The following is a 26,303-nucleotide window of genomic DNA, read 5'->3' on the forward strand; positions in this document are numbered from 1 at the left end:
CAGCTACCGCAGATGAGCTGGAGCTTTACAGCTAAGCCATACTCCTTGTCTGTTGCCTTGCTCAAAGTCAGACTTCCTGCGCCGCAGGTTCCGCACTTCGGTTGCGCAATAAAGTTGTTTAGAACTTTCATGTCCACAATCACGAACTCGGTGCCAGTATCATCGGTCTGGCACTCCGCGCTGGCGCCAAGAAGTTCAAACTTGCGCTGGGTCGCTAAGTTTTCCGGCAGAGGGGACTTCGTGTTCGCCGATCACTCAACAAACTGCGCCTGCTCCGCCGCAGAGTAGTATGCGGCATCAACACGAACTGTACCGTAATCCGGGAATCAATTCGAGCTGGAACTCGGTCCTGCAGTGTCGTCAGCGAGCAGCGTGGTTGATGTTCCAGACAGATCCAGCGAGTCCGGCACCGGCTCTAGCGACGGTCCCGACAGCGCACTTGTGGCCGATGCTGTACCATGCCCGTTTCTTACGGCTTCCAAAAGCTCGTTGCATGCACGGTTTAAGTCGGTTGTCTCCCGTCATCTTGATCGCATGGGAAAAATCCCAGCACAAAGCAGAAACATGGCGCATCAAGAAAAAACAAGCGCAAACGCAGACGCACATGAAGCGGCAGTGACGCTGGTAAGCGCAAAAGCGAAAGAAAAAAAAATGACGCGCCGGTTACTCCAGCCAATGGCAGGCGCGAAAAGCGCGCCATGCGCGAGCCAATCAGCGACCCGGAAACGGTCTTCGGAAAGCCAGCCAGGGCAGTCATTTTGCTTGAGCGACGCCATTTTGAGACATCGCAAATTGTGCGCAACGAAAACAGCTTCAAACCAAGCCCAAGATGGCCGCCATCGGCCGTCTGCAGCGTCCGCGGCATGCGTGGGAAGTTCAAACAAATTTCGCCTTTTTGGGGACATTTCGTGGCTGCCGTGGCATATTGAAAGCATATTTTATCGCATTTCCCGACCAAATTTACCGTTAATAATTTGAAAATAGGTGCTTGAAGGGTCAAACATTCCGAAAATGAGTTTTGCTCAAAATCGATTGTTTGACCATTTTTGACTGTTCTAAGACATGCATCTCCCCTTAAGTCTAATAAAATTAGAATATAATCTGACTCACTAGTAGATCACGATCACATTTATTTCGTAGTGAAAAGTTTGTGCAACAGCTATGGCCCATTTGTCAGTACTGTATCTGCAAGCTTTGTTGACAGATTTTTGGTGTTCATTTTTCGTTTTGAACAGCGGTGTGGCCACGGGGACACTCCGGCGCCCCTGGCTATCGTGAACTCCAGAGCAAGGTTGCCGAACTGGAGGCAAAGCTGAGAGGTGGGTATCTAGCATAGGATGGGGAAGCGGAAACTTCTTGTTTGCTAGAACGCTGGTGACAAGGCGACCTGGTGTCATTTTTATACAGTGTTGTAACACCTTAGAATAGAGCAGTGGAATGCCTGTGGCGATTTCAAAAGTCTCTCGTGACCACCGTAAGAAAGGCTAGTTTTAGAGGTTGTTTGACCACTGTGTGTTACGGCGCTGGCACATTTACAGAGAGGCAGGATGGCAGCCAGCAAACTTCTATTCCGAGCACCCCCATGAGAGCGCACTCTCTGGACCGCAGCAACCACGAGATGGACTGCCTGAGAAACGACAGTGTTCAACCACGGGGTCAGGTGGGTGGTCCTTTCCTAATAATCGAAAAAAAAAATGTTATAATATATATCATATGTTATGTAAAGTGCATGGTCTGTTGCTTGAGTTGAAATATGTGTTCGGCTAATGGTTGACTCTTGATCTCGGTGGCCCTGACTAACGTCCCTTTATGAAGAAGGTAGTGACATTCTCCGTTTCCTGCTGGCTTCCTTCTAATACCTCCATGCCCATCATTGCGTGAGAGCGTCGCTGAAAGGGTCAAAACTTGTTGGTGCACTTGCAAAATTCCAAAGCTTTGCCATTGTTTTGCCATTTATTGGCCGGGCAGGAGTTTCCTGCTTGAACTGTCTGCACCCGGTGGGGGTTCCTGCCCGACCTGCCTTAGCTTGATTGTGGTCTCTTCGCCACCAGAAAATCGCCTCTTCTGATAGAATGTTTTCAGTGCTTTCCCTTCGACATAACTGCAGCGTGAAAAAAAATACAAACGCAATGGAAGGAAAACACTGACGACACGGACAATCGCTGCACTCACAACTGGTTTTATTTTGCCAATACATGCAAAATATAAAGGTTCCGCTGTGCATGCACTCACATAATACAGAAGAAAAGGAGACGTGCCAACGACAACATAGCTCTTCTTAGCTCGTGCCTCAGTTCCAATACCATCGGCGTTGATGCCATCTGGGGTGCACGCCATGGCAATATGCCAGGATGCTGCGCCAGTAACAGCATGGTGTGTTTATATTTTGACGAGAACGCCAGCGGCAATGGCTCACTTGGCAAGCTTGGCAACGTGCCAGGACACTGCTGTGGCCGGCTGCCGACAGGGTATGTGTTGTAAGAAAGCCGGCGAGACTGTGAGGAAGAGACATGGGGCATGAGGTAGCACGTGTCAGAGTACATGCACTCGAACACCGGAGGAGAACCTGGTAGTTTAGGCCAGAATATCACAATAAGTTTTTACTTTCACCCCACAGCTAATGCTAAAACATTCGCGGTACACACATGTAACTGTCCTCTGAGTTTTTTTTTTATGTAGAATGTTGTCCCACTCGTTTGGGTGACCTCTTCTGTGCAATTGGTCATTAAATCGGCTATGGTGCAGCTGTGTCTCGTGCATACGCTGATGTTATGATCCTTTCCAAACCAAGGAAGAAATTGGTTGGGTTTTAACATAGTTAAGGGGGGAGACTACCCTTAAACACCAACTTTTTTGTTTCTTGAGATATCTGAATGAAATATTCAGGGTAGGCGAAGAGCACGACCATTTGAAGAACTACCAAGTTTCATGGAGCTGTGGGCACTGGTTCCGAAGTTACAGGAGTACAGCAGCCGACGTGTAATTCGGACTCTAATAATTCGGACTTGTAGGATATTTCGGACCTCGTTGAGGCACCGTCAGTCTCCCCATAGAAGCGCATACATATTCACAACGGATATTTCGGATCTAAAAAGTCCGAAAGTTCGATTTTTCGGACTAATTTCAGTCGCCTGCGGGCCAAAGTTGGCCATCTTTTCGGCGGCGCAAAAGGCGCTATCTTGGATGTGGTGGATTTATGCTGCAGTTGGCTTTGCTTGACACACTTTCGGTACCTCATTGTTGCCAGTAGAGGTCCCTGCGATCTCTGACACTTGGAGGTGGCAGCCGGATTGTCATCGCCGCCAACTTGCTTTTGTCGCCGACGTTGTCGCGGGCAGTTATCGCTTGTCCCATACGTTGAGAATTCGTTGTTGGGAAGGAAATTGTGAAGGAGCTATCTCACATGTCGGTAGGAAAGGATAAAAAGAGGGACTGAGAGAAGAAAGGAAAAAAAAGATCTGCCGTAATGGAGGGCTCCGGAATAATTTCGACTACCTGGGGAACTTTAACGTGCACTGACATCACACAGGACACGGGCGCCTTTGCGTTTCGCCTCCATCGAAACGCGCCCACCGCGGTCGGGTTCCAACCCGGGTTCTCCGGAGCAGTAGCCGAGCGCCCTAACCACAGAGCCACCGTGGCGGGTCTCATACGTTCGCCGTTTCGTCACTTGGGTTTCTCTGACCGTGTTGACCGAGTGGCGCTCAGTCCTCACAAAGTTACATCTGTTCGCCGTTTTGTGATTGCGTCCGGCGGTTCCGCCGCTTTGAGAGAAAAGTGCCTTATCTTCGCGTGTGTTGAACAAGCGGTGTGGTGCACACTCAGATTGTGGACAGCATGGACCCGCTGTGTCCGTCAAACAAGCGTGGCAAGTATTCCAACTAAATGCGGTGACCTTGCTGTCTAGCGTGTGCAGTGAAAGCACAACCATGGCGCAAATACAGGCGCAAATCGTCGCCAACAAGAGAAATTTTCCGCAAGGTAACATCAGTGACATTTTAAAGCAGATTTTTCTCAATAAAGTGATTTTTTTGTACTTCACGGATTTTTCGGACTGTTCGATTATTTGGACCATTTTTGAGGTTCCTTCGAGTCCGAAAAATCGGTCGGCGACTGTATATCAAAGTGGTTCACATAGGTCGCTTATTCCAGGCCTGGAGAATTTGAAAATGGGTTTGGCTCTGTGAAATTCGTTATGGTCATTCCTGGATAGGTGCCCCAGGGCAAGACAGAGCCCTTTTTCTAAATTTCCTTGCTGGAAAAGTCAAGCCCAGCACTGAATTTAGTGTCAATAAACTAGATCTTCATTAGGCATATTTAAATTGCTTATGACAAATTCCAGAAGCAATAACTTGAAAAAGCGGGCTTGTCTTGTTCTCAAAAATGTATTCAGGTACGGAGTAAAAAAAGCCTTATGGAAATCCGATAAGCGGTTCCCGAGCAGCAGCCAGAATGAGCAGCCCCGCCAGGCAAAAAATACATACTGAGAAAACAGCCCTCAAAGGTTGCGAGAACACAAGCTTTCTTGTTTCTTGTGATATCTGAATGAAATTTTCAGGGTAGACTAAAAACACAAACATTTGAAGAAATACCAAGGTTCATGAAGCTGTGCACACTGGTTCTCAAGTTACAGGAGCATATCAAAATGGTTCACATAGGTCTATTTCTCCAGGCCTGGAGAATTTGAAAACAGTGCTGTCACTGTGAAATTCATTGGGGTTATTCCTAGTTAGGTACCGGAGGTCAAAACAAGGCCCTTTTGATGAATTTCCTTGCTAAAAAATTTTAGCATAGCACTGAATTTAGTGTCATTAATTAGACCTCATTAAGCCAATATTAATTGCTTATGACAGATTCCATACGCAATAATCTGAATAAACGAGCTTGACCTGCCCTCTGAAATTTATTTAGGTACGGAATAAAAAAAAAGACCCCATGGAAATCCGGTAAGTGGCTCCCGAGATGCAGCCAGAATCTCGATCTTCTCGGACGTCAGGAAATGTTTCCAAGTGAACGGCGTGCGATGCATTCTCATGCCTCGGGGTAGATGCGAGACAGGAGCTGGAGGTCGCAGTCGCCAAGTTTGATGCGTTCGGTACGCAAGGCATGCCCGAAGCAACGCATTCTTGCACCGATGAAGATGCTGGTACGTCGCTGGAAGCGGCAACGCAATTGCTGTCTAGTAGCGATGTAGAAGAAGTTACGCGGCTGGAAGCATCGACAGTCCTTGTTGGCGGCACGCTTTTCCGAAAGAACACAGTTCATACCACGCTTCCGGGCACTGAACGCGTGTAGCGTCTTTAGCTTTGTTGGACGCATCTTGAGTGACTGCGCAATAGTCAACAGTCTGCAGGAAACTGTTCGGACAGCACGGCGAGAGATCGTAAAGACGGTGGCAGCGGCGATCACAATGAGAAAAGTAGAGAGCCAAGGCTGGTGGGGCGACGCGCTGGCCTCCGCTGGAGGGGACCGCCGCGTCAGCGTGCGCAGCAGCCAATAGCAGGCGCGTGATCCCCCGCGTTCTCAAGGAGCGCGCCCTTCGCCCAATCGCAGTCTCGCATTTCAAAGGCGGGAAACTCGAAAGGCGCTTTTAGGCCCCCAATCACAAACGAGTAGCGCTTCCACCACGCCGCCGCTGCCGTTGTCGAAGGCAGGCAAAAGAGAGCAAGAATTCACAAACAGAACAAGACCAAGATGGCGGCTCTTGGTTCACTGGCTGAGCAACAGCGTACGCACACAGTTGGGGTATTTTCTGCACTCTCTCGCAGCTCAGCGGCGAGGCGTTAAGCGCTGGAGGATGCCGAACAGTGTTGGTCATGTGCCAGTGTAGTGAAGTCGGTCCCGCTTTGGCCAGTGTGCGGACACGGCTTCTTAGATATTTAATTTGAAGTACTTTCACGACAAATTAGTCGTTCATATTTGCAGAAAAGGTAGTTAATGGCACATACTACCGCAATGTGCACTTTTCCAAAAATCGGCTTTTTCACGATTTTTCGATTTTCAAGGGCCGCATCCCCCCCTTAAGCGCTGGAGGATGCCGAACAGTGTTGGTCAGGCACCAGTGTAGTGAAGACAGTCCCACTTTGGCCAGTGTGTGGTCACTGTGCCACATGCGCTAAACTTGGGCTTTCATAAATTAGGATGCGGCATTCGCTAATGTGAGCGACTAGTTCTTCTAAGCTAATGCTTTGGTCAGCATCAAGGGCAACAATGAGTCACTCAAGAGTGTTTCACACAAGGGCTTTAGCTTTGTCTTGACATGACTGAAATGTAGCAGACCATATTTGAGATTTGATTCTGTGCTCACTGCCGGGGCCTTCTCCCAACTTTACTTGTTTGGGTGCTTCTACCATGCTGAGATCAGCAAGAGGCACTGTGCCCTTGGAGAGAGCAGGAGGATTGGGTTGGGTGAGGCATTGTTTCTTAATTTTGGTGCTTGGCAGACAACAAAAATAAACTGACTTTCTCATCTAAAATTTTTACAGCGCTGAACTGGGGATGTCAGTGCCACATATATTTGGTGTAGCACTAAAGAACTTCTTCATGGCATTACAGCTTACCATCTAGCAGTGGCAGTACGCATGTTGATTTAATGCTCGCTGCTTGTTTAGTGACGTTAGGCCTGACATATGGTCGTTATGCTAACAATTGCCAAAATGTTCATTTTCATCTGCTTGGTTCTAAAATTCACTCGCATCTGCTGCTAATGCGTAAGGCTTGCTGCATTAGTGCTGCCACTCCTTCAGGTCGATGCACAAGTTGTTTTTCGCTGTCATTGTTTGGAGGTAGACTTTTTTTTTTTTTTAGTATTAAAGCACTATTACAATGGGTAAACCCCGAACAACATTTCTTTTGTCCTGTGGTTTATAAACTTCGCCTCACTGCTATGGAGAGGTTATGTCTCGCACTCATTATGTTTCGGCCACGTGGCTTAGTACAGTCATTCCTGGATGTAAATCTGAGTTGAAGGGGGCTGGAGGTTAGTTAGAATTTAGTGCGGGCCTTTTTAAGTGTAGCGGAGCTAGATTTTGGTGTTTTATGGCCAGATAAACAAGGAAGGCATGCAGCATTAGCTGTAGCTTTCTCATGCCGCTTGTGAGCTAGACTGTCCCTCTTTTTGTGCAGAACCCAGCCAGCACAGAGGTGCCAGGCCGAAGTATGGGCTGTCTTCTCGTCTGACTGCTCAATTTCCGGAGCAATTCTCCACCTCGCCTGAAGTGCAAGTCGGTGGCCGCGGCCCGGTGCCAGGTGGCTCCGCGGAGGGACCGCAGATTCCTAGGCAGCCACGCACGCTGCTGCCTGCCTATATTTAGCTCGGGAAGCCGGGCGACGGCAAGTCTGCCAAGGGTGAGTCTTTCCTTTGTGTGCACGCTAGCCGTGGAATGTGAATGCACCAGAGGGGGTGCAAGTGCAGTGTGTCATGTAAAAGGCAAGTGGTGACTGTAGGTGGTGTGATGTTACTGTGAACTACTGTTCACAGTGAACTCCAGTGAAACATGAATAAGGGCCACTCAACTCCTCTGAATATATGAATGTGCACTGAGCTGATGCACAAATGTAGATACACCGTGCATATATCATTGAGGACGCAAGCAAGCGTAACGTAGAACAAGCAACAAATTTTTTGTTTCTTGTCATTAGCTTTGCCTTGCAACTGTTTCTAGCATAGGAGCTGAAATAAAATGTGCACACAGCAGCAAGGTTGACATGCAGCTGCAATCAGAATATGATTTGCAACGCAATGCTGACGTCAAAATGGCGAAAGCGACCAAAGCTGACTGGTTTCATAAGGTAATAATGTATGCTATGCCTGTGCTGCCTAACCTTGCCTACCACTGTTGCTGGCTGATATCGGCGTCTCGGCCTTTTAGCGAGTGGGCCGGGTTGCATGTATGGCACTGCGCTTTACACTAAACTGCTCCTAAAGTCTTTCGTAGCCACTGAGTAGGATAAATTTTCATATGCAGGAAATTACTAGACAAGTACCTCGCAGCAAAGGGGCATAATTTTGTCTCATTGTGTGGATGCTTTGCATAGCTGCTGTGATTGAGGGGTCGAATTGCAGCTAGGGCAGCTAAATTTCAGTTTAGGTGAAAGGAAAAACGTTCCTGGGCTGGGTGATGTCGGCACTCATTAGAAGAATTCCAACTGGTAGAAACTAGTCCCGAGGCCTCCACTGAGTGTCCCTCGTAGCTGACATGTGCCTTTGGGGTGCTACAAATTAAAAATTGGAGAAGCTGTGTTCCGAAAAGTCGGAAGCCAAAAGCATATAATTACTTATGCAGCTTCTTAGACGGTCATTGGATATAGTCTAGCATGTGCCGTATATACCCACCTAATGAACCCACTCTCATAATGAACCCGCCCTCCAGTTTCATCCGCCAGAATCTACTTTTTTTTTTCAGCCTCTAGCTTTTTGTAGCGGGGTCCTCTTTTTGCGCCCTCGGCATTGCAAACCTTGGCAGCGTGCCAAGATGCTGCCCCCCTTCCCCATGTCGCATGCCCTCATTCTGCCCACTTGTATGTTTGCACATGTACGCTTGCTCAGTAAGTGTATTATATGGGCACAATTTGTCGAAAGTTTCAACCTGGTAGCCGTGAAATCATGTTTTCTGGGAACGCATTAACCAGGAAAAATGTAACGTCTTGCTATGGAACATTTTTAATGTCCGCGATTTTGAGCGTATTAACCGGGAAATCGTATGAACTGGGAACATATCAACGATTCAGTGTGTTCATTGGCATTGGCATTGATAGTGTTCTAGATGTGGATGCTTTTGAGGAAAGGAAGGGTGAATAACTGGCTCTCTGGATAGCCCTGGCTCCCTGGCGCCCTGGACGGAGTCTGCGTTTACATCACGTTTCACGTTGCTCCGTCCTGTGACGTCATAACAGTGCACAGAGTTTGAATTGGAGGGCGGGAACAACTTTTTGAACTTCAAATCCAAATTTCTTTGAAATAAATGCATCTTTCGCTCCCGGACGAGTGGCAAGAAAGCCATGATATGCCGAACTATCATATTTTCCTAACCAAAAGAAAAAAAGAATGAGTGTTCTCCTCACTGTCCCTTTAAGGGAGGAAGAGGGTCTTAGAAAAAAATTTTATTAATGAAGTCAAAATTATGAAATCTTTAGGGAACACGTATTTTTGTGTGGTGATTCCAAATATGGAATTTAATTTCATGTGCAACAATTTCTTGAGCACTTATGCAATATGTTATGTAACTTTTTGAGAAGAGCTTTCAATAAATCCTGCTGCAGGGAACTTGCTAGAATGCATGTCACTGGTTTCTCTTGACATTGATCTATGCAATAAACCTAAGATTATCATCCTGTCTGTCATAAAAGTTGAGTTATAGAATTTTGAAGTTGTTGCTTCAGAAACAGGAAGACAAATATTTCTTCCGATTTGTGAAGTATGAAGTTCAATACCCTGTAACTCAACTTCTGTGATAGGCAGGATAATAATTTTACCCTTGATGCATAGCTTGTTGTCAAGACCAGCGGACGGGATGCATTCTAGCAAGTTCCCTGCAGCAAAATATTGTTAAAGCTCTCCGCAAAAAGTTACATGACATATTGCATCAAGTGCACAAGGCCTTGTTGTACATTAAATTTAATTCCATATTTGGAATCAGCACACAAAAATACATCTTCCCTGAAGACTTCATAATTGTGACTTCATTAATAAATATTTTTTTTCTAAGACCAGCTTCTCCCCTTAATAGAATATATTTGCTCTGAGTTGTCAAGAACCGGTTATTCCATATGCTTATGGCAACTCTGTATGAATGGTTGCACTTTTGGAGCTCACTGGCAGCACAAGATATTGGTGGTTGGGTGCAAAAATTCGCCTACTTTTTGTTCTTTAGCTTTGCCATCCATGCAACTTTTTAATGGCTTCTTGCAGCTTTTGCTATATTAGTGAAACAAGATGTTTTTGAAAGCATTGGATGAAGGCTGTGTTGGCAGAGGTACAAGGCCTGTAGGGACATTTTTTACTGGAACAGCCCACTCACCCGGCTCATAGGAACTCTCCCAGTTAGGAAGTCGTGAAATGATACAGCAGAACTACGCTGTTTTTCATGAGGCCACGAGGAAAATTATACCAGCCAGGCAAAGTAGCCAAACAATGTGTGTGGATAAGATTGTGAGTGTTGTATGCGACTTTTTTTTTATTATTCCTTGTAAGCGCAATATGCTTCTGGAATTTACAAGCCTTTGCAGCTGCTAAGCTTTAAGGGGAGACACTGGTCTTAAAACGAAAATTTTTATTATTGGAGATATTGTAATGAAATTAGGTATCCGTATGTATTTCTTCCTCCTATTTTCATAAATGTAATTAGTTTCAACTTATCTCAATTAGTTTTCTACTTATGGAAAATTAACTGAAGCCTAATTAGGTAATTTCTTACGGGTCATTAAGACACTTTCCCTCAACATTTTTTGGTTCCGATTAAAATGTAGCCGTAGCCAAAGAGGTTCCTTGCGGAGCTATGCTATTTATGTTGTTATTAAGATACATCATCATATAAAAATGTTCAGTTATGTCGATGCATCACAATTCTGGAATATAATTAGCTGGTATTATTGTTCACAAAATTTGATATGTTCAACTTAGCCACATAAATATAGCATAGCTCCACAGTTGAATTCTTTCTGAATTCAATGATGTAAAGCTCATTAAAATTGCACCGCAAAAACATAATGAAAAGTTCCGTAACTCTAGTGACATTGGCAAAAAAATGAAGCTGAGAATATCGCAATTAAAGTTTTGACGCTGACTACAGAAAATTCTGGGAGGAATCTTCCACAACGGATTTTATTTAGGTGTTCCCTATCTGTTTCCCTACAAAGCAAAACAAAAAGTGTCTTATTCCATCCAAGGAAACATTAATAAAAAAATGTCGAAGGTGTAAGCGTGATGAAGTTGTAAAAAAAATGATTTCTTATGAAGTTATCGGTGCATTTTTTTTTTTAGGGGCAATGGAGTGCAGGCCTAGGGTGTTGAGCTCTAAAGACAATATTATGAATCCTGAAAACTGTTTTTTGAGAGACCTAGCAGTCCAGAGCCAAGGAGATCTGAGACACCCTGGCAAGCAGATGGGTGGTCCTGAAAAGGACCGTTGGGTGCGACGCTCGACACGTCTCCTACTCTGTCTCTGAGAAGAACCCCCTGGACGTTAGGTAGCATGCTGCCCTGTGCTGCTGTAGAACGTCTTCATAGCAGTCCAGGACTGTAATCTTCAGTTGCTCCCGTTTTGTGCCGCCCTGTCAGTCTCTCTTTCGTATTAGCGCTCTTTAGCTGAGCTCCATTTGCCTTGCGCAAATGCAGGGCGCCTTTTCCTAGGCTTCGGCGAACAAGGCAGCCACCAGCAGCATAGCCCAGACTTGCAGTGATGGATTCATTAGTTGCCCTCCTTCCTTGGTTGTAGAGGGCAACAGCCTCAGCAGCAGCCGGCTTCACACTTTCCAAATAAGCATTTCCATTCTTTGAAGCTTGCGTCCAAACGAGAGAGTGTAGGCTCTCACTCACCTTCTGAGTCTTTCCTTCGCTGCATCGTGCCAACAGGTTCTCATCGCTGAGCTTTGCAAACACTGGCTCCAGAGCAGCCCCAACACGAGCCGGGAGGGCACTCTTTTGTGCAGGTGGAAGTTCACCATTGGCCAAGGCTCTGTTGAGCTTGCACCAAGAGTCAGCACCCTCAGGGCCCTTGGAGTGGTTCGGGACATCATTTGTAGAGGTCATGTGCAGGAGTGTAGCTTCCACTGCCTTCTTCACGCCTGGAACGTCTTGACTGTTGCTCCTCAGGGCATGGCCGTAGTAGTTGGTGATCTTCTTGATCTTTTCCTGCGTCAGCTTGCCTCTTCCGCCCAGAGATTCACCTTGAGCCTTCTTTCTATGAACCAGGTTCTGCAGAGCAGTCCGCATTCGCTTATGAACGTGGTTGATGCAATCCTTCTTGTCAGTCTTTATGAGTCCGTACACTTTTGCTTCTGACAACGCATAAAAAGTCCGGCTGTCTCCAACAGAGAGGACGGTCGTGTAGCGCAAACCATACTTGGCCAGAGATCTTTAAAACATGGTCAGCGCATTCTCCACTTCCATGCGACCAGAGTTACAATCGATGTTTCGCTGGTACTCGTGGTGGCGAGCCAGTCACTGTAGCCTTCATCTTGTGGCTATGGTCCCAAGGCACATCTGAGACAAAAGTTCGAGTAAACAATGTGGTCTTTTGCCAGTGTACAGCTCAACAGTGCAGGCCACACTGATGTGAGAGCTACGACCTCGGGTCATCCACAAACCATCAAATATAACGTCAGTGTTCCCAATTCTACTCAAGAAGTCTCTATAGAGGTCCTTGATGACTGCCACACTGGCAGCTTCACTTGCGGTCGCTGTGCTCTCGCAGGGTTTCACAAAGTTTTCAGGTGTCCCTGAAAGGCCTTGTGGTGCAGACCTCGGTGGGACAGGTTCATACAGGCGCAAAAGTCTGCAAGTGCAGTCAAGCCTTTGCCTATCGTCTGTATTCCCTTCATGGCCCTCATGTTGACCTCGAAGGGAGTTATGTTGGCAGTTCCACTTTCTTGTTGGGAAGAAAATTGCTTCCTCTCCAAGTGCAGCTACCGCAGATGAGCTGGAGCTTTACAGCTAAGCCATACTCCTTGTCTGTTGCCTTGCTCAAAGTCAGACTTCCTGCGCCGCAGGTTCCGCACTTCGGTTGCGCAATAAAGTTGTTTAGAACTTTCATGTCCACAATCACGAACTCGGTGCCAGTATCATCGGTCTGGCACTCCGCGCTGGCGCCAAGAAGTTCAAACTTGCGCTGGGTCGCTAAGTTTTCCGGCAGAGGGGACTTCGTGTTCGCCGATCACTCAACAAACTGCGCCTGCTCCGCCGCAGAGTAGTATGCGGCATCAACACGAACTGTACCGTAATCCGGGAATCAATTCGAGCTGGAACTCGGTCCTGCAGTGTCGTCAGCGAGCAGCGTGGTTGATGTTCCAGACAGATCCAGCGAGTCCGGCACCGGCTCTAGCGAAGGTCCCGACAGCGCACTTGTGGCCGATGCTGTACCATGCCCGTTTCTTACGGCTTCCAAAAGCTCGTTGCATGCACGGTTTAAGTCGGTTGTCTCCCGTCATCTTGATCGCATGGGAAAAATCCCAGCACAAAGCAGAAACATGGCGCATCAAGAAAAAACAAGCGCAAACGCAGACGCACATGAAGCGGCAGTGACGCTGGTAAGCGCAAAAGCGAAAGAAAAAAAAATGACGCGCCGGTTACTCCAGCCAATGGCAGGCGCGAAAAGCGCGCCATGCGCGAGCCAATCAGCGACCCGGAAACGGTCTTCGGAAAGCCAGCCAGGGCAGTCATTTTGCTTGAGCGACGCCATTTTGAGACATCGCAAATTGTGCGCAACGAAAACAGCTTCAAACCAAGCCCAAGATGGCGGCCATCGGCCGTCTGCAGCGTCCGCGGCATGCATGGGAAGTTCAAACAAATTTCGCCTTTTTGGGGACATTTCGTGGCTGCCGTGGCATATTGAAAGCATATTTTATCGCATTTCCCGACCAAATTTACCGTTAATAATTTGAGAATAGGTGCTTGAAGGGTCAAACATTCCGAAAATGAGTTTTGCTCAAAATCGATTGTTTGACCATTTTTGACTGTTCTAAGACATGCATCTCCCCTTAAGTCTAATAAAATTAGAATATAATCTGACTCACTAGTAGATCACGATCACATTTATTTCGTAGTGAAAAGTTTGTGCAACAGCTATGGCCCATTTGTCAGTACTGTATCTGCAAGCTTTGTTGACAGATTTTTGGTGTTCATTTTTCGTTTTGAACAGCGGTGTGGCCACGGGGACACTCCGGCGCCCCTGGCTATCGTGAACTCCAGAGCAAGGTTGCCGAACTGGAGGCAAAGCTGAGAGGTGGGTATCTAGCATAGGATGGGGAAGCGGAAACTTCTTGTTTGCTAGAACGCTGGTGACAAGGCGACCTGGTGTCATTTTTATACAGTGTTGTAACACCTTAGAATAGAGCAGTGGAATGCCTGTGGCGATTTCAAAAGTCTCTCGTGACCACCGTAAGAAAGGCTAGTTTTAGAGGTTGTTTGACCACTGTGTGTTACGGCGCTGGCACATTTACAGAGAGGCAGGATGGCAGCCAGCAAACTTCTATTCCGAGCACCCCCATGAGAGCGCACTCTCTGGACCGCAGCAACCACGAGATGGACTGCCTGAGAAACGACAGTGTTCAACCACGGGGTCAGGTGGGTGGTCCTTTCCTAATAATCGAAAAAAAAAAAATTTTATAATATATATCATATGTTATGTAAAGTGCATGGTCTGTTGCTTGAGTTGAAATATGTGTTCGGCTAATGGTTGACTCTTGATCTCGGTGGCCCTGACTAACGTCCCTTTATGAAGAAGGTAGTGACATTCTCCGTTTCCTGCTGGCTTCCTTCTAATACCTCCATGCCCATCATTGCGTGAGAGCGTCGCTGAAAGGGTCAAAACTTGTTGGTGCACTTGCAAAATTCCAAAGCTTTGCCATTGTTTTGCCATTTATTGGCCGGGCAGGAGTTTCCTGCTTGAACTGTCTGCACCCGGTGGTGGTTCCTGCCCGACCTGCCTTAGCTTGATTGTGGTCTCTTCGCCACCAGAAAATCGCCTCTTCTGATAGAATGTTTTCAGTGCTTTCCCTTCGACATAACTGCAGCGTGAAAAAAAATACAAACGCAATGGAAGGAAAACACTGACGACACGGACAATCGCTGCACTCACAACTGGTTTTATTTTGCCAATACATGCAAAATATAAAGGTTCCGCTGTGCATGCACTCACATAATACAGAAGAAAAGGAGACGTGCCAACGACAACATAGCTCTTCTTAGCTCGTGCCTCAGTTCCAATACCATCGGCGTTGATGCCATCTGGGGTGCACGCCATGGCAATATGCCAGGATGCTGCGCCAGTAACAGCATGGTGTGTTTATATTTTGACGAGAGCGCCAGCGGCAATGGCTCACTTGGCAAGCTTGGCAACGTGCCAGGACACTGCTGTGGCCGGCTGCCGACAGGGTATGTGTTGTAAGAAAGCCGGCGAGACTGTGAGGAAGAGACATGGGGCATGAGGTAGCACGTGTCAGAGTACATGCACTCGAACACCGGAGGAGAACCTGGTAGTTTAGGCCAGAATATCACAATAAGTTTTTACTTTCACCCCACAGCTAATGCTAAAACATTCGCGGTACACACATGTAACTGTCCTCTGAGTTTTTTTTTTATGTAGAATGTTGTCCCACTCGTTTGGGTGACCTCTTCTGTGCAATTGGTCATTAAATCGGCTATGGTGCAGCTGCGTCTCGTGCATACGCTGATGTTATGATCCTTTCCAAACCAAGGAAGAAATTGGTTGGGTTTTAACATAGTTAAGGGGGGAGACTACCCTTAAACACCAACTTTTTTGTTTCTTGAGATATCTGAATGAAATATTCAGGGTAGGCGAAGAGCACGACCATTTGAAGAACTACCAAGTTTCATGGAGCTGTGGGCACTGGTTCCGAAGTTACAGGAGTACAGCAGCCGACGTGTAATTCGGACTCTAATAATTCGGACTTGTAGGATATTTCGGACCTCGTTGAGGCACCGTCAGTCTCCCCATAGAAGCGCATACATATTCACAACGGATATTTCGGATCTAAAAAGTCCGAAAGTTCGATTTTTCGGACTAATTTCAGTCGCCTGCGGGCCAAAGTTGGCCATCTTTTCGGCGGCGCAAAAGGCGCTATCTTGGATGTGGTGGATTTATGCTGCAGTTGGCTTTGCTTGACACACTTTCGGTACCTCATTGTTGCCAGTAGAGGTCCCTGCGATCTCTGACACTTGGAGGTGGCAGCCGGATTGTCATCGCCGCCAACTTGCTTTTGTCGCCGACGTTGTCGCGGGCAGTTATCGCTTGTCCCATACGTTGAGAATTCGTTGTTGGGAAGGAAATTGTGAAGGAGCTATCTCACATGTCGGTAGGAAAGGATAAAAAGAGGGACTGAGAGAAGAAAGGAAAAAAAAGATCTGCCGTAATGGAGGGCTCCGGAATAATTTCGACTACCTGGGGAACTTTAACGTGCACTGACATCACACAGGACACGGGCGCCTTTGCGTTTCGCCTCCATCGAAACGCGCCCACCGCGGTCGGGTTCCAACCCGGGTTCTCCGGAGCAGTAGCCGAGCGCCCTAACCACAGAGCCACCGTGGCGGGTCTCATACGTTCGCCGTTTCGTCACTTGGGTTTCTCTGACCGTGTTGACCGAGTGGCGCTCAGTCCTCACAAAGTTACATCTGTTCGCCGTTTTGTGATTGCGTCCGGCGGTTCCGCCGCTTTGAAAGAAAAGTGCCTTATCTTCGCGTGTGTTGAACAAGCGGTGTGGTGCACACTCAGATTGTGGACAGCATGGACCCGCTGTGTCCGTCAAACAAGCGTGGCAAGTATTCCAACTAAATGCGGTGACCTTGCTGTCTAGCGTGTGCAGAGAAAGCACAACCATGGCGCAAATACAGGCGCAAATCGTCGCCAACAAGAGAAATTTTCCGCAAGGTAACATCAGTGACATTTTAAAGCAGATTTTTCTCAATAAAGTGATTTTTTTGTACTTCACGGATTTTTCGGACTGTTCGATTATTTGGACCATTTTTGAGGTTCCTTCGAGTCCGAAAAATCGGTCGGCGACTGTATATCAAAGTGGTTCACATAGGTCGCTTATTCCAGGCCTGGAGAATTTGAAAATGGGTTTGGCTCTGTGAAATTCGTTATGGTCATTCCTGGATAGGTGCCCCAGGGCAAGACAGAGCCCTTTTTCTAAATTTCCTTGCTGGAAAAGTCAAGCCCAGCACTGAATTTAGTGTCAATAAACTAGATCTTCATTAGGCATATTTAAATTGCTTATGACAAATTCCAGAAGCAATAACTTGAAAAAGCGGGCTTGTCTTGTTCTCAAAAATGTATTCAGGTACGGAGTAAAAAAAGCCTTATGGAAATCCGATAAGCGGTTCCCGAGCAGCAGCCAGAATGAGCAGCCCCGCCAGGCAAAAAATACATACTGAGAAAACAGCCCTCAAAGGTTGCGAGAACACAAGCTTTCTTGTTTCTTGTGATATCTGAATGAAATTTTCAGGGTAGACTAAAAACACAAACATTTGAAGAAATACCAAGGTTCATGAAGCTGTGCACACTGGTTCTCAAGTTACAGGAGCATATCAAAATGGTTCACATAGGTCTATTTCTCCAGGCCTGGAGAATTTGAAAACAGTGCTGTCACTGTGAAATTCATTGGGGTTATTCCTAGTTAGGTACCGGAGGTCAAAACGAGGCCCTTTTGATGAATTTCCTTGCTGAAAAATTTTAGCATAGCACTGAATTTAGTGTCATTAATTAGACCTCATTAAGCCAATATTAATTGCTTATGACAGATTCCATACGCAATAATCTGAATAAACGAGCTTGACCTGCCCTCTGAAATTTATTTAGGTACGGAATAAAAAAAAAGACCCCATGGAAATCCGGTAAGTGGCTCCCGAGATGCAGCCAGAATCTCGATCTTCTCGGACGTCAGGAAATGTTTCCAAGTGAACGGCGTGCGATGCATTCTCATGCCTCGGGGTAGATGCGAGACAGGAGCTGGAGGTCGCAGTCGCCGAGTTTGATGCGTTCGGTACGCAAGGCATGCCCGAAGCAACGCATTCTTGCACCGATGAAGATGCTGGTACGTCGCTGGAAGCGGCAACGCAATTGCTGTCTAGTAGCGATGTAGAAGAAGTTACGCGGCTGGAAGCATCGACAGTCCTTGTTGGCGGCACGCTTTTCCGAAAGAACACAGTTCATACCACGCTTCCGGGCACTGAACGCGTGTAGCGTCTTTAGCTTTGTTGGACGCATCTTGAGTGACTGCGCAATAGTCAACAGTCTGCAGGAAACTGTTCGGACGGCACGGCGAGAGATCGTAAAGACGGTGGCAGCGGCGATCACAATGAGAAAAGTAGAGAGCCAAGGCTGGTGGGGCGACGCGCTGGCCTCCGCTGGAGGGGACCGCCGCGTCAGCGTGCGCAGCAGCCAATAGCAGGCGCGTGATCCCCCGCGTTCTCAAGGAGCGCGCCCTTCGCCCAATCGCAGTCTCGCATTTCAAAGGCGGGAAACTCGAAAGGCGCTTTTAGGCCCCCAATCACAAACGAGTAGCGCTTCCACCACGCCGCCGCTGCCGTTGTCGAAGGCAGGCAAAAGAGAGCAAGAATTCACAAACAGAACAAGACCAAGATGGCGGCTCTTGGTTCACTGGCTGAGCAACAGCGTACGCACACAGTTGGGGTATTTTCTGCACTCTCTCGCAGCTCAGCGGCGAGGCGTTAAGCGCTGGAGGATGCCGAACAGTGTTGGTCATGTGCCAGTGTAGTGAAGTCGGTCCCGCTTTGGCCAGTGTGCGGACACGGCTTCTTAGATATTTAATTTGAAGTACTTTCACGACAAATTAGTCGTTCATATTTGCAGAAAAGGTAGTTAATGGCACATACTACCGCAATGTGCACTTTTCCAAAAATCGGCTTTTTCACGATTTTTCGATTTTCAAGGGCCGCATCCCCCCCTTAAGCGCTGGAGGATGCCGAACAGTGTTGGTCAGGCACCAGTGTAGTGAAGACAGTCCCACTTTGGCCAGTGTGTGGTCACTGTGCCACATGCGCTAAACTTGGGCTTTCAAAAATTAGGATGCGGCATTCGCTAATGTGAGCGACTAGTTCTTCTAAGCTAATGCTTTGGTCAGCATCAAGGGCAACAATGAGTCACTCAAGAGTGTTTCACACAAGGGCTTTAGCTTTGTCTTGACATGACTGAAATGTAGCAGACCATATTTGAGATTTGATTCTGTGCTCACTGCCGGGGCCTTCTCCCAACTTTACTTGTTTGGGTGCTTCTACCATGCTGAGATCAGCAAGAGGCACTGTGCCCTTGGAGAGAGCAGGAGGATTGGGTTGGGTGAGGCATTGTTTCTTAATTTTGGTGCTTGGCAGACAACAAAAATAAACTGACTTTCTCATCTAAAATTTTTACAGCGCTGAACTGGGGATGTCAGTGCCACATATATTTGGTGTAGCACTAAAGAACTTCTTCATGGCATTACAGCTTACCATCTAGCAGTGGCAGTACGCATGTTGATTTAATGCTCGCTGCTTGTTTAGTGACGTTAGGCCTGACATATGGTCGTTATGCTAACAATTGCCAAAATGTTCATTTTCATCTGCTTGGTTCTAAAATTCACTCGCATCTGCTGCTAATGCGTAAGGCTTGCTGCATTAGTGCTGCCACTCCTTCAGGTCGATGCACAAGTTGTTTTTCGCTGTCATTGTTTGGAGGTAGACTTTTTTTTTTTTTTTTTAGTATTAAAGCACTATTACAATGGGTAAACCCCGAACAACATTTCTTTTGTCCTGTGGTTTATAAACTTCGCCTCACTGCTATGGAGAGGTTATGTCTCGCACTCATTATGTTTCGGCCACGTGGCTTAGTACAGTCATTCCTGGATGTAAATCTGAGTTGAAGGGGGCTGGAGGTTGGTTAGAATTTAGTGCGGGCCTTTTTAAGTGTAGCGGAGCTAGATTTTGGTGTTTTATGGCCAGATAAACAAGGAAGGCATGCAGCATTAGCTGTAGCTTTCTCATGCCGCTTGCGAGCTAGACTGTCCCTCTTTTTGTGCAGAACCCAGCCAGCACAGAGGTGCCAGGCCGAAGTATGGGCTGTCTTCTCGTCTGACTGCTCAATTTCCGGAGCAATTCTCCACCTCGCCTGAAGTGCAAGTCGGTGGCCGCGGCCCGGTGCCAGGTGGCTCCGCGGAGGGACCGCAGATTCCTAGGCAGCCACGCACGCTGCTGCCTGCCTATATTTAACTCGGGAAGCCGGGCGACGGCAAGTCTGCCAAGGGTGAGTCTTTCCTTTGTGTGCACGCTAGCCGTGGAATGTGAATGCACCAGAGGGGGTGCAAGTGCAGTGTGTCATGTAAAAGGCAAGTGGTGACTGTAGGTGGTGTGATGTTACTGTGAACTACTGTTCACAGTGAACTCCAGTGAAACATGAATAAGGGCCACTCAACTCCTCTGAATATATGAATGTGCACTGAGCTGATGCACAAATGTAGATACACCGTGCATATATTATTGAGGACGCAAGCAAGCGTAACGTAGAACAAGCAACAAATTTTTTGTTTCTTGTCATTAGCTTTGCCTTGCAACTGTTTCTAGCATAGGAGCTGAAATAAAATGTGCACACAGCAGCAAGGTTGACATGCAGCTGCAATCAGAATATGATTTGCAACGCAATGCTGACGTCAAAATGGCGAAAGCGACCAAAGCTGACTGGTTTCATAAGGTAATAATGTATGCTATGCCTGTGCTGCCTAACCTTGCCTACCACTGTTGCTGGCTGATATCGGCGTCTCGGCCTTTTAGCGAGTGGGCCGGGTTGCATGTATGGCACTGCGCTTTACACTAAACTGCTCCTAAAGTCTTTCGTAGCCACTGAGTAGGATAAATTTTCATATGCAGGAAATTACTAGACAAGTACCTCGCAGCAAAGGGGCATAATTTTGTCTCATTGTGTTGATGCTTTGCATAGCTGCTGTGATTGAGGGGTCGAATTGCAGCTAGGGCAGCTAAATTTCAGTTTAGGTGAAAGGAAAAACGTTCCTGGGCTGGGTGATGTCGGCACTCATTAGAAGAATTCCAACTGGTAGAAACTAGTCCCGAGGCCTCCACTGAGTGTCCCTCGTAGCTGACATGTGCCTTTGGGGTGCTACAAATTAAAAATTGGAGAAGCTGTGTTCCGAAAAGTCGGAAGCCAAAAGCATATAATTACTTATGCAGCTTCTTAGACGGTCATTGGATATAGTCTAGCATGTGCCGTATATACCCACCTAATGAACCCACTCTCATAATGAACCCGCCCTCCAGTTTCATCCGCCAGAATCTACTTTTTTTTTTTTTTTCAGCCTCTAGCATTTTGTAGCGGGGTCCTCTTTTTGCGCCCTCGGCATTGCAAACCTTGGCAGCGTGCCAAGATGCTGCCCCCCTTCCCCATGTCGCATGCCCTCATTCTGCCCACTTGTATGTTTGCACATGTACGCTTGCTCAGTAAATGTATTATGTGGGCACAATTTGTCGAAAGTTTCAACCTGGTAGCCGGGAAATCATGTTTTCTGGGAACGCATTAACCAGGAAAAATATAACGTCTTGCTATGGAACATTCTTAATGTCCGCGATTTTGAGCGTATTAACCGGGAAATCGTATGAACTCGGAACATATCAACGATTCAGTGTGTTCATTGGCATTGGCGTTGACAGTGTTCTAGATGAGGATGCTTTTGAGGAAAGGAAGGGTGGATAACTGGCTCTCTGGATAGCCCTGGCTCCCTGGCGCCCTGGACGGAGTCTGCGTTTACATCACGTTTCACGTTGCTCCGTCCTGTGACGTCATAACAGTGCACAGAGTTTGAATTGGAGGGCGGGAACAACTTTTTGAACTTCAAATCCAAATTTCTTTGAAATAAATGCATCTTTCGCTCCCGGACGAGTGGCAAGAAAGCCATGATATGCCGAACTATCATATTTTCCTAACCAAAAGAAAAAAAGAATGAGTGTTCTCCTCACTGTCCCTTTAAGGGAGGAAGAGGGTCTTAGAAAAAAATTTTGTTAATGAAGTCAAAATTATGAAATCTTTAGGGAACATGTATTTTTGTGTGGTGATTCCAAATATGGAATTTAATTTCATGTGCAACAATTTCTTGAGCACTTATGCAATATGTTATGTAACTTTTTGAGAAGAGCTTTCAATAAATCCTGCTGCAGGGAACTTGCTAGAATGCATGTCACTGGTTTCTCTTGACATTGATCTATGCAATAAACCTAAGATTATCATCCTGTCTGTCATAAAAGTTGAGTTATAGAATTTTGAAGTTGTTGCTTCAGAAACAGGAAAACAAATATTTCTTCCCATTTGTGAAGTATGAAGTTCAATACCCTGTAACTCAACTTCTGTGATAGGCAGGATAATAATTTTACCCTTGATGCATAGCTTGTTGTCAAGACCAGCGGACGGGATGCATTCTAGCAAGTTCCCTGCAGCAAAATATTGTTAAAGCTCTCCGCAAAAAGTTACATGACATATTGCATCAAGTGCACAAGGCCTTGTTGTACATTAAATTTAATTCCATATTTGGAATCAGCACACAAAAATACATCTTCCCTGAAGACTTCATAATTGTGACTTCATTAATAAATATTTTTTTTCTAAGACCAGCTTCTCCCCTTAATAGAATATATTTGCTCTGAGTTGTCAAGAACCGGTTATTCCATATGCTTATGGCAACTCTGTATGAATGGTTGCACTTTTGGAGCTCACTGGCAGCACAAGATATTGGTGGTTGGGTCCAAAAATTCGCCTGCTTTTTGTTCTGCAGCTTTGCCATCGATGCAACTTTTTAATGGCTTCTTGCAGCTTTTGCTATATTAGTGAAACAAGATGTTTTTGAAAGCATTGGATGAAGGCTGTGTTGGCAGAGGTACAAGGCCTGTAGGGACATTTTTTACTGGAACAGCCCACTCACCCGGCTCATAGGAACTCTCCCAGTTAGGAAGTCGTGAAATGATACAGCAGAACTACGCTGTTTTTCATGAGGCCACGAGGAAAATTATACCAGCCAGGCAAAGTAGCCAGACAATGTGTGTGGATAAGATTGTGAGTGTTGTATGCGACTTTTTTTTTATTATTCCTTGTAAGCGCAATATGCTTCTGGAATTTACAAGCCTTTGCAGCTGCTAAGCTTTAAGGGGAGACACTGGTCTTAAAACGAAAATTTTTATTATTGGAGATATTGTAATGAAATTAGGTATCCGTATGTATTTCTTCCTCCTATTTTCATAAATGTAATTAGTTTCAACTTATCTCAATTAGTTTTCTACTTATGGAAAATTAACTGAAGCCTAATTAGGTAATTTCTTACGGGTCATTAAGACACTTTCCCTCAACATTTTTTGGTTCCGATTAAAATGTAGCCGTAGCCAAAGAGGTTCCTTGCGGAGCTATGCTATTTATGTTGTTATTAAGATACATCATCATATAAAAATGTTCAGTTATGTCGATGCATCACAATTCTGGAATATAATTAGCTGGTATTATTGTTCACAAAATTTGATATGTTCAACTTAGCCACATAAATATAGCATAGCTCCACAGTTGAATTCTTTCTGAATTCAATGATGTAAAGCTCATTAAAATTGCACCGCAAAAACATAATGAAAAGTTCCGTAACTCTAGTGACATTGGCAAAAAAATGAAGCTGAGAATATCGCAATTAAAGTTTTGACGCTGACTACAGAAAATTCTGGGAGGAATCTTCCACAACGGATTTTATTTAGGTGTTCCCTATCTGTTTCCCTACAAAGCAAAACAAAGAGTGTCTTATTCCATCCAAGGAAACATTAATAAAAAAATGTCGAAGGTGTAAGCGTGATGAAGTTGTAAAAAAAATGATTTCTTATGAAGTTATCGGTACATTTTTTTTTTTTAGGGGCAATGGAGTGCAGGCCTAGGGTGTTGAGCTCTAAAGACAATATTATGAATCCTGAAAACTGTTTTTTGAGAGACCTAGCAGTCCAGAGCCAAGGAGATCTGAGCCACCCTGGCAAGCAGATGGGTGGTCCTGAAAAGGACCGTTGGGTGCGACGCTCGACACGTCTCCTACTCTGTCTCTGAGAAGAACCCCCTGGACGTTAGGTAGCATGCTGCCCTGTGCTGCTGTAGAACGTCTTCATAGCAGTCCAGGACTGTAATCTTCAGTTGCTCCCGTTTTGTGCCGCCCTGTCAGTCTCTCTTTCGTATTAGCGCTCTTTAGCTGAGCTCCATTTGCCTTGCGCAAATGCAGGGCGCCTTTTCCTAGGCTTCGGCGAACAAGGCAGCCACCAGCAGCATAGCCCAGACTTGCAGTGATGGATTCATTAGTTGCCCTCCTTCCTTGGTTGTAGAGGGCAACAGCCTCAGCAGCAGCCGGCTTCACACTTTCCAAATAAGCATTTCCATTCTTTGAAGCTTGCGTCCAAACGAGAGAGTGTAGGCTCTCACTCACCTTCTGAGTCTTTCCTTCGCTGCATCGTGCCAACAGGTTCTCATCGCTGAGCTTTGCAAACACTGGCTCCAGAGCAGCCCCAACACGAGCCGGGAGGGCACTCTTTTGTGCAGGTGGAAGTTCACCACTGGCCAAGGCTCTGTTGAGCTTGCACCAAGAGTCAGCACCCTCAGGGCCCTTGGAGTGGTTCGGGACATCATTTGTAGAGGTCATGTGCAGGAGTGTAGCTTCCACTGCCTTCTTCACGCCTGGAACGTCTTGACTGTTGCTCCTCAGGGCATGGCCGTAGTAGTTGGTGATCTTCTTGATCTTTTCCTGCGTCAGCTTGCCTCTTCCGCCCAGAGATTCACCTTGAGCCTTCTTTCTATGAACCAGGTTCTGCAGAGCAGTCCGCATTCGCTTATGAACGTGGTTGATGCAATCCTTCTTGTCAGTCTTTATGAGTCTTTATGAGTCCGTACACTTTTGCTTCTGACAACGCATAAAAAGTCCGGCTGTCTCCAACAGAGAGGACGGTCGTGTAGCGCAGACCATACTTGGCCAGAGATCTTTAAAACATGGTCAGCGCATTCTCCACTTCCATGCGACCAGAGTTACAATCGATGTTTCGCTGGTACTCGTGGTGGCGAGCCAGTCACTGTAGCCTTCATCTTGTGGCTATGGTCCCAAGGCACATCTGAGACAAAAGTTCGAGTAAACAATGTGGTCTTTTGCCAGTGTACAGCTCAACAGTGCAGGCCACACTGATGTGAGAGCTACGACCTCGGGTCATCCACAAACCATCAAATATAACGTCAGTGTTCCCAATTCTACTCAAGAAGTCTCTATAGAGGTCCTTGATGACTGCCACACTGGCAGCTTCACTTGCGGTCGCTGTGCTTTCGCAGGCTTTCACAAAGTTTTCAGGTGTCCCTGAAAGGCCTTGTGGTGCAGACCTCGGTGGGACAGGTTCATACAGGCGCAAAAGTCTGCAAGTGCAGTCAAGCCTTTGCCTATCGTCTGTATTCCCTTCATGGCCCTCATGTTGACCTCGAAGGGAGTTATGTTGTCAGTTCCACTTACTTGTTGGGAAGAAAATTGCTTCCTCTCCAAGTGCAGCTACCGCAGATGAGCTGGAGCTTTACAGCTAAGCCATACTCCTTGTCTGTTGCCTTGCTCAAAGTCAGACTTCCTGCGCCGCAGGTTCCGCACTTCGGTTGCGCAATAAAGTTGTTTAGAACTTTCATGTCCACAATCACGAACTCGGTGCCAGTATCATCGGTCTGGCACTCCGCGCTGGCGCCAAGAAGTTCAAACTTGCGCTGGGTCGCTAAGTTTTCCGGCAGAGGGGACTTCGTGTTCGCCGATCACTCAACAAACTGCGCCTGCTCCGCCGCAGAGTAGTATGCGGCATCAACACGAACTGTACCGTAATCCGGGAATCAATTCGAGCTGGAACTCGGTCCTGCAGTGTCGTCAGCGAGCAGCGTGGTTGATGTTCCAGACAGATCCAGCGAGTCCGGCACCGGCTCTAGCGAAGGTCCCGACAGCGCACTTGTGGCCGATGCTGTACCATGCCCGTTTCTTACGGCTTCCAAAAGCTCGTTGCATGCACGGTTTAAGTCGGTTGTCTCCCGTCATCTTGATCGCATGGGAAAAATCCCAGCACAAAGCAGAAACATGGCGCATCAAGAAAAAACAAGCGCAAACGCAGACGCACATGAAGCGGCAGTGACGCTGGTAAGCGCAAAAGCGGAAAAAAAAAAAATGACGCGCCGGTTACTCCAGCCAATGGCAGGCGCGAAAAGCGCGCCATGCGCGAGCCAATCAGCGACCCGGAAATGGTCTTCGGAAAGCCAGCCAGGGCAGTCATTTTGCTTGAGCGACGCCATTTTGAGACATCGCAAATTGTGCGCAACGAAAACAGCTTCAAACCAAGCCCAAGATGGCGGCCATCGGCCGTCTGCAGCGTCCGCGGCATGCGTGGGAAGTTCAAACAAATTTCGCCTTTTTGGGGACATTTCGTGGCTGCCGTGGCATATTGAAAGCATATTTTATCGCATTTCCCGACCAAATTTACCGTTAATAATTTGAGAATAGGTGCTTGAAGGGTCAAACATTCCGAAAATGAGTTTTGCTCAAAATCGATTGTTTGA

At 46.7% G+C, this 26,303-nt stretch overlaps 1 protein-coding gene across 1 annotated transcript in view; it reads left to right on the forward strand.

The window, feature by feature from the left end:
• The window catches only part of LOC144114581 (uncharacterized), a 197,148-nt gene that overhangs the window by 38,460 nt on the left and 132,385 nt on the right, over nt 1-26,303 (forward strand). Inside the window, exons 9-14 of the mRNA XM_077648418.1 lie at nt 1,236-1,319; nt 1,539-1,660; nt 7,126-7,347; nt 13,857-13,940; nt 14,160-14,281; nt 19,752-19,973. The gene's annotated coding sequence lies outside the window, so the exon portion shown is untranslated. The remainder of the gene's footprint in view (nt 1-1,235; nt 1,320-1,538; nt 1,661-7,125; nt 7,348-13,856; nt 13,941-14,159; nt 14,282-19,751; nt 19,974-26,303) is intronic.

Source organism: Amblyomma americanum, chromosome 1, assembly GCF_052857255.1.
Source record: "Amblyomma americanum isolate KBUSLIRL-KWMA chromosome 1, ASM5285725v1, whole genome shotgun sequence".
In the NCBI taxonomy this organism is placed as follows: Eukaryota; Metazoa; Arthropoda; class Arachnida; order Ixodida; family Ixodidae; genus Amblyomma; species Amblyomma americanum.